The sequence below is a fragment of the Panthera uncia genome, chromosome F1 (assembly GCF_023721935.1).
Source record: "Panthera uncia isolate 11264 chromosome F1, Puncia_PCG_1.0, whole genome shotgun sequence".
Taxonomy (NCBI): Eukaryota; Metazoa; Chordata; class Mammalia; order Carnivora; family Felidae; genus Panthera; species Panthera uncia.
This window is the reverse complement of record NC_064813.1, coordinates 50,589,770-50,597,232: the sequence shown is the minus strand read 5'-3', so window position 1 is coordinate 50,597,232 and position 7,463 is coordinate 50,589,770. Positions and strand designations below refer to the sequence as shown.

Genomic DNA, 7,463 nt, shown 5'->3' with positions numbered 1-7,463 from the left:
GTGGCTCAGTTGGTTATGTGTCCAACTTTGGTTCAGGTCATGATCTCACGGCTCCTGAGTTCGAACCCCACATCAGGCTCTGTGCTGACAACTCAGAGCCTGGAGCCTGCTTCAGATTCTGTGTCTCCCTCTCTCTCTGTCCCTCCCCGATTCATGCTCTGTCTCTCAAAAATAAATAAAATGATAAAAAAATTTTAAAAAATTCTCTCTCTCTCTCTGCCGCTCTCCTGTGCTCCTGCTCTCTCTCTCTCTCTCTCCCTCTCTCTCCCTCTCTCCCTCTCTCTCTCCCTCCCTCTCTCTCACACACACAAAAAGCTGAAGAAAAAAAAACAAAAACAAACCAACTCTCTTAGATCCATCAGATGATCAAGGCCACAGGGCAAACCATTGCCCTGAGAAATTGGAAAGAAAGCCATCAGATGCAAAGCTTATAGTTTATCAGAAGCAGAAACAGCCACTTGAGTCAGCATTAGTAGTCATAAAGGACAGTTGACTAATTGCTAGAGGCTAGTGTTGACTATCTTGAGATATAAAAACTTCAGGAAAATCCGCCCCAAGGATCTCCTGCACTTTTGAAGTTTTTCCTCTAGGGGCCTTGCCAGGTTCTCACCGTGAAGATCTGAGAAATATCCCTCCGCAACAGGGATAAGGGAAAGTATCATTTTTGAGTATGCTCAGAGAAGTCTCTCTCTTTAATAAAGGCATGTCCATAATGGAAATTATTTTACCAGTGTGAAGTAAGGGAAATACCCATCCCCCGCCCTCCAGGCCCCAGCCTTCCTGTGTCACCTAAGGTGGGGGAAAAAAAATGAAAGAAAGAAAGAAAGAAAGAAAGAAAGAAAGAAAGAAAGAAAGAAAGAAAGAAAGAAAGAAAGAGAAAGAAAGAAGAAAAGAAAGAGAAAGAGAAAGAGAGAAAGAAAAAGGCTAAGTAGCACCTGTGAAGAAAACAGTTCAGGGACATAGACATACCAGAAAATGACCCAATTTGATCTTACCACTAGAGAACATTTCTCTTGCCCCACATCTTACTGCCACATCAACAGGCTTCTATATGCTACCTGGGAATTGAGGCTGAAAAGAATTGTAAGACTCAGACCCTATTCAAAAAGGAGTCTCAAGGAAAATCCAAGACAACAGAGGAGACAAAAGCTGCAAAAGGAATTTTAGTTTCTGACATCTGCATCTAGAGCAGATTTAAACACAACATAAGTCCTAGCCAAGTAAACATAAAACTAAATACCAAGAGCCTTTAGTCTTTAAACATAAAACCGAACACCAAGATTTACCACTTTCCTAAAGTTAATATGGTTGGTTTTCAAAATTCATCATAAGAATACAGCATATCATTAGGAGTTATGCCAAGTGTGTGTGTGTGTGTGTGTGTGTGTGTGTGTGTGTGTGTGTGTGTTATTTACACCAGTAAATTAATAAATTGCGTTGTCTTGGCTTGCTGCAGAGGGCTACTCAACAGGCTCTCCAGCCAGCACCTTACACACTCCACTGGCTCCAAGGCCCTCAGTCTCTGCTCATCTCACTGTAGGCCATGCCAACATGAGCAGCAAAGAAGGATCAGGAGGTTCAGAAAGGGAAGCATAACAGTTCCCCACATAACCAGAGAAGAGAAGGGAAGGATGTTCATTCACCTCCACCTATGATATTGGCCTTCAAATCATTTCAGCAGAAACTTGATGCAAAACATGACAAATAGGAGAGACTTGTGAAACTTTATGGAGATATAACTGTTAAACATAGAAGGACAATTTTTCATCTCCATTGGCTTACGAGTTCTCCTGATATGGAAGAAATATTGACTGACTCGGAAATTAAATTGGATGGTATTAGACAAAAGGTGTTACAAGTAGCTCAAGAGCTCTCAGGACAAGACATGCATCAAGTCCATAGAGCCGTTACTATAGGACTGAAGGAATATGTGGACATTATCTCTTTTCAACACCTCATCAGAACATGATCACTTACCAATATGGATGAAATTAAATAATTGATATTTACCACAGAATAATATGGAAAAGAAAATGAGACCCCCTCCTTTGATGCACAGGATAAGCAGTTTGGGACTTGGAAACTAAAAATCACCCCTGTTGATTACCTTCTGGGAGTGGCTCATTTAACTGGAGAGTTGATGCAGATGTGTATTAACAGATGGGGAAAGGGGGACATTGACACCCCCTTTTGAGGTGAGCCAGTTTTTACATCAGGTTTATGATGGGTTTTTATTCACTGGCAATATGGACCTTATGCAGTTTCTAAGAAGCTGTATACCTTGAGACAAAGTTTGGCCAAAGTGGATAATACTTGGTTATGCCTTTAAAGTCAGAGGTTCAGAAATTCCAGAACATATGCTGGCAGATGTCTTTTCAGTTAAAACAGAAATGATTGATCAAGATAAGGGCATTTCTTAGAATACCGTACTTCAGTTTTTATTCTCTTGAGAGATCAGTTTGTAAGACTATTATTTAGTATTTCACTTGAGTTTATTGTGGTTTTTATATAGAAATGTTAAAAATTAAAAAAAAAAAAAAGGGGGGCGCCTGGGTGGCTCAGTCGGTTAAGTGGCCGACTTCGGCTCAGGTCATGATCTCATGGTCCGTGGGTTCGAGCCCCGCGTCGCGCTCTGTACTGACAGCTCAGAGCCTGGATCCTATTTCAGATTCTGTGTCTCCCTCTCTCTGACCCTCCCCTGTTCATGCTCTGTCTCTCCCTGTCTCAAAAATAAATAAAACGTTAAAAAAAATTTTAAAAAAATGTTTTCAGTTGTACTTGTTTTAAAATGTATATAAGCAGTGCATAAAATTATCAAAACAAATAATTTCTTATGTCTTATAAAAGTTTGCATGCAAATGTTTGCACCTATGCCTATCTGAATTTTTGGTGGCTACACTTCGTTGTTTATCTTAGGAATGTGAACATGCTTCAGAGAGCACTTTCTGCTATACCTATTTTAATTCATATTGTGTGAATTTTGGAGTGTTAATATTTAGTGGAAGTCATTTATGATTTAACTTAGTGATTTTGTTATATGTAGAAAAAAGATTTCTTACTTGTACATCTGGACTTGACTTTCCTGTTTAAATTTCTTGGTAATATTTTGCCAAGTCTCCAAAATAGGTTTATTCCACAGAACAATAATTAAAAATATATATATCAGGTTATCAGTGTACTTAATTTTCTGAGGTATTATAGTGAGAATTCCTATTATATTCTTGCCAGTGTTTAGGCAATTTTGAATCCATTTGAAACAACCTTCCAGAAAAATCGACAGATACCCTGATTTTAGTTTTTACATTTAATTTTTATCCTTTATCACAGAAAGTCTGATAGCGAATTGGAGCTAATATTTTCACTGGTATTTAAGTTTAATTATGTACTTGTACATACATCTGAGAAAGCTTTTAGTAATGGTTATTAGCAGTTCTTTTGTTGTCATTATATTACATTTGGCATGTTTCTTGTAAATGCATTTATAACAAATTACATTTAAATAATTATAATGAAGTTTGAAATTTTCCAAATACTAAGTTAATTCAAACCTTTATAGTTGTCAGATTGTGTTATTTGATAGTAAAAAAGTTGCCACAGAAAATTTATCATGTACATCTCAGCAAAAAGACAGTTGTCAACAGAGTTGGGAATAGCAATGATAGTCTCTAGTAATGTTTAGAATTGGAGTTTGCCTATGAAATTCGTTATAGATTCTTCCCTGTGATATGAAACTGACTTGAGCATAATGCTATTGGCTGACAACCAGACATTTCCTTTTGGTTTTGTGAATTTTGGGAATCTATGTACTGGATTTTATTTTTGGAAAGATTAGCTGCTCTGTTTGCAAGAACCTGATCCTTTGAAAGTGAAATTTTCAAAAAAAAAAGTCATATAAAGGAAAATAAAATATACATATGCATAATAAATTAGGTTGGTTGGTTAAATTTGGAGGTGAGCCTTTTGGGAAATCATGAGGGTGGAGATTTCATGAATGAGATTAGTGTCCTCTAAAAGTGATTCCAGAGAGCTCCCTTGTCTCTTCTGCTAGGTGAGGATACAGCAAGAATGCAGCCTTTTATGAATCAGGATATGGCCCTCACCATACACTGAGTATGTGGGCAACTTGGATTTTGACTTCCATTTTCTAGAAATTTAAGATATAAATATTTTTTAAACCATACAGTCTATAGAATTTTGTTACAGCAACCCAAATGGACTAAAACAGAAATTGGTTCTAAGAAGTGAGGTGCTTCTGTAACCAATACTTAAAAATATGAAAGCAGCTTTGATCCTGGAGAATGAGTAGAGCCTGGAAGAGTGTTGAAGTGATGATAAAAAATGCCTATAGTGCCATGGGCATACCTTTGAAGGTGATTCTCTTACAGCTCAGAAAGAAAAGAGCTATAGATAAAGCATTAAACATGAACAATATTCATGTAATCCTGAACAGAATGTTGGTAAATATAAGAGCAGTAAGGGCCATTCTGGTGAGGTCTGATAGAACTGAGGAACATGTTATTGAAACAGAAGGTAAGAAAAACCTTGTTATAAAGCATCTGAAGCTTTAATTGTGTTTGTGTTCTATTGTTTTGTGGAAGGTAGAACTTGTGAGTAATGAAGTGGATAGTTATTTGAAGCTATTTTTAAGCAAAACGTTGAAGGTTCTGACTGCTTATAGTAAACTATGTGAAGGGAGAAATGACTTAAAGATGGAATTAAGAAAAAAAGGAAGTAGAACTTAAAACTTAGGAAAGTTCTCAGCCTATCCATATTACAAAATATGAGAACACTAAGGGCTGTGGCCAATTGGCCATTTGAGAAGATTTGTGTGGGTCAGCCATCGCACCAGAAACCAAGAGCTATTGTTCAGGACCATGGAAGGATGACTCCAAAGGCAATTCAGAGATCATCAGGTCTGTTTTACTAATCACAAGCCCAAAATGTAAGGACCTGGGAGGAAGTGTGGTTTCAAAGGAGGACCTGTGCCTTTGTGACCCACTGTTCACACAGTGCCAGGTGCCACCTAACCTTGCAGGCTCCCTTCACACTCTGGCACCAGGCTCCTTCACTGTCCCAGGTATGGTTTTGGTAGGCTCTAGTGCAATGATAGCCTCCACTCAGGAGTGCACAGGAAGCAAATTCAGTAGCTTCCTCTAGCCACAGTCCTCACCAGCAAGCAGTGTGTAAAAGCCCAAGTGGACATGTCTACCTTTACCTGGATTTTAAAGGATGGAGCCACCAGTCAGACTGGTAGGACCCAGGTAGAGAGCCACTACAGGGTTCTCCCCCTGAGACCAGGGAGTGACATTGCCACCCCAGGAGACTATGAAGACTGAGCAGTAAGCCAAAGGTTATCATTCTTGAGTTTTAAGGTTTATTGTTATTTTTCAGCATTAGGTTTGAGACTTACTTAGAACCTGTTACCTCTTTCTTCATTTTTGTTACTCCCTCTTGGAATGGAAATGTTTATCTTACGTATGTCCCACCATTATATTTTGGAAGCTTGTAATTTGTTTGGCTTTACAAGGTTCACATCTGGATAGCAATCTGCCTCAGGATGAATTATATACACAGTCTCACCTGTATCTGATTTTGATGAGATTTTATACTTTAGACTTTTGAGTTGATGCTGGGATGAGTTAAAACTTTTGGTGTTATTGAGATGGAATGGACTTATTTTGCATGTGACAAGGACATGAGTTTTGGGGAGCCAGGGCAGAATTATAAAGACTGTGGTCCCCTAAAATTCATATGTTGAAACCTAATCCCCAGTGTGATGATATTTGGAGGTAGGGACCTTGGGAGGTGATCAGATCATGAGGGCAGAATCCTCATAAATGGATTAGTACTCTTATAAAAGACCCCAGAGAACTCCCTTGTACCTTCTACCATGTGAAGACACCATGAGAAGAAGGCCACTTATGAACCAGAAAGCAGACCCTTCCCAGACATGAATCTGTCTGCAACTTGATCTTGGACTTGTAACCTTCAGAATTGTAAGATATAAGATTTTTTTGTTTAAGCTACCCAGTGTTTGATATTTTTGTTCTAACAGCCCAAATGGACTGAGATAGTATTCTATCACTCATTCATCCCATCAGTTCACCTAAAAGCAGCACAAAACATCAGTACTTCCTTCTTCCCACCAGGATCCCAAAGCATACACCTATGCTACCTTTATTTTCTATAAAGAAAATAGAACAAGTGTGCCTAGTTGGCTCAGTCGGTAGAGCATGAGACTCTTGATCTCAGGGTTTTGAGATTGAGTCCCACATTGAGCATAGAGCTCACTTTTAAAACAATGAACAAAAACAAATCGTTGCATATAAAAATTAAAAAAAACAAAAGCACAAAATATGCCACTTAAAAACATAACCAAATTGACATTTAACATTTAATCAACTTAGGTCAACTTAAACCAACTTTAAATCTTCACTTTTTTCATCAGAATATTTTCTCTGTCTCTTTCTGTTTCTTTCCTTCTTTCTGTTTCACTCTCTCATTCTGAATTTGCTCCTCTCTCCTGTTCTCTTAATTCTGTATATACTAGAAAAATTTTAATAGGACAGTAAGAAACTATGTACTTAAAAAATCTACAATTGTGGTTTTATTGTCCAGGAAGTTTATACCATCTGTTATTGGTTTTAAGGGTGTATTGCTTTACTTATTTAGATATTTGGACAGAAATATAGGTAAAAAAGAGATATTTTGCTGTGAAGGGATTAATGAGGAATATGTTCTATCTGGAAACAATCTGTGTCAACTACCCTGGTGAAGGAATTTCACAAAATTTATTAATAAATGAATAATCTCTGGGTTATACTGAGAAATTGAGAGTTAGCAGAATTACCTTTTGAACACAAAATGTTAGAAAAAAGTTATAAATCATATAAGTCAGCATTATTGGATCTCTGAGAAACTGTATTAAATCAAGGTTACATATATTAAACATAAAGCATATCCATAACTTATTTATTACAAACCATACATTTCTATTTGTTCACATCAGTGAAATATAGATGAGATGGTGAAATGAATTAGTTATGAATCACTTCCCATTGAATGAATGCTAATGTTAAAGTTATTGATTTTTCCATGATTTTTTCCCTTCAAATTCTGGAGAACATGTCCTTTAATTTCAGTTCAGCCTTGTTATTATATTATAGTCTTTGAATGTATATTTGCATTATTAGGTATTCCAGTCTATTAGACACTTTTTAAATACACTCTGAATACCCATTCTCATCTTTAGCTCTGACGACCTACTTTTTTTCTTTACTTTTTAAAGTAAAGCTTAACAGTTTAAGAATCAAAGATCACAGTATATGAAAACTAATACCCTCTGGCCATTAAGAAACCTTAACAAACTAAGAAGGCAAGACGAAAGGGAAGGTCATTCTAAAAATCACATGAAGTTATGATTAACTTTTCCTTTTAAAAATCTGACAAAATATGAAAATATT

General features: G+C 37.0%; 1 pseudogene; it reads left to right on the top strand.

Annotated features, from left to right (window-relative positions):
- Window positions 1–806: 806 nt before the first annotated feature.
- Window positions 807–2,420, top strand: LOC125925514 (translin-associated protein X-like; annotated as a pseudogene).
- The last annotated feature ends 5,043 nt before the right edge of the window (window positions 2,421–7,463 follow it).